Here is a 1,369-nt window from a genome sequence, read left to right as displayed (position 1 = left end):
GGTCTCGGATGGGAATGGGGGAGGGGCCCTTTTGGTTGGGGGTTAGGGGCTGTGGCTCAGCCTCGGTTTTGCAGCTGGGGCTGGTAAAAATCAACTATTTTTTCTCAGCCATCCCCGCTTCTCTGCCTTCTGCCCTGTTGACTGGGCCCTGCTGCCAGCCGTGGGGAGCTCGCAGCACTCCCAGGCAGGGCTGTTCACGGAACCCACCATACCTTTCCTCCTCTCCCTCCTCCTGCAGGGAGCTCCAGGGGCTGAGAGAGGCAGCTTCTTTGTTTCTCCCAGTCTACCGCCCACCACTCGGGATTCTGATCTGTGGTAGCTCTTATGTGCAGATCTCACACTCAGACATGCTGGTGTGCAGTTTGTGTGTCTTTTGTTGAGTTTTAGATGTTCAACTTATTGTTTCAAGGGGAGATATCTGTTGTTTCAAGGGGAGAGATCTCTCACTCCTCCATGTTTAATCCAATTTCTTAAATAGATTTTTTTAAAGAATGATGCCAACATTGTAGTTCCCTACGATCTTGTATTTCCATGTACAAACCCCCATTTGACAATCACCACTTTTTGAAATTGAATGGAATGTCTTCATCCTTTGTTATCTTGTCTACTGAAATTTTTCAAAGTTATTTTAAACTACAGTGAAATTCTATTATTGTTTCATTTGATGTTATCTTTAACTTTCCTGCCTCATAAGTAACATAACTCAGTGACTTACTAAGTAATTTACTCACGTATATATTCTTTTGTTTTTCAAGTTGATGCCCAAACACATGGTATCTCGTCTTTGTGAATCTAAAAAGGTTTGTGCGGCAGCTGATATGCAGCTTCAGGTATGTACAGACATTTGTTCTGAAGTTTTCCAGAGTAACTCTTCAAAATAAATATGTAACTTTAAATTCTTGCCAATGCTACACGTTTATTATAATAATTATGCTTCTAAAACATCTTTCATCTCAGTTCAAAGAACTTGACCAAAATTGACTCATTCAATCCTCACACTGTCCTTATGAAGTAGATGTTAAATAAGGATATTTTCTATTTTCAGTCTGGAAAGTCAAAGCTTGGAAAAGTTACATGACTTCTTCTAAATCATACATTTCAGCAACCAACTTCTATATTTTTATTTACTTCATATCTTTTTTTTTTTAATTTATGTTTTTAGAAGTTTAAAGAGTAATGACTATTAGTTTTCGATAATAGTCAAAACCAATTTTATAGGTTTTCAGATAAAACTAGAAAGATTTGATGAACCATCTGGATGTCAGGTCTACATGATACTAGATGTTTATATTATTTGTAATTACTGAGATTGTTTATGGAATTCTTACCCTTCATCAGATCTAGAGAGTTACATAAACGTAGCCTAAAC

At 38.1% G+C, this 1,369-nt stretch overlaps 1 long non-coding RNA gene across 1 annotated transcript in view; it reads left to right on the top strand.

Moving 5' to 3' along the window:
• The first annotated feature begins 751 nt into the window (after window positions 1-751).
• Window positions 752-1,369, top strand: part of LOC111734678 — a 5,470-nt gene continuing 4,852 nt past the window's right edge. The window contains exon 1 of the long non-coding RNA XR_002778550.1: window positions 752-830. This is a non-coding gene — a long non-coding RNA (uncharacterized LOC111734678). The remainder of the gene's footprint in view (window positions 831-1,369) is intronic.

This window comes from Pteropus vampyrus, unplaced genomic scaffold (genome assembly GCF_000151845.1).
Source record: "Pteropus vampyrus isolate Shadow unplaced genomic scaffold, Pvam_2.0 Scaffold3584, whole genome shotgun sequence".
Classification (NCBI taxonomy): domain Eukaryota; kingdom Metazoa; phylum Chordata; class Mammalia; order Chiroptera; family Pteropodidae; genus Pteropus; species Pteropus vampyrus.
This window is presented reverse-complemented; position numbering and strand designations above follow the sequence as displayed.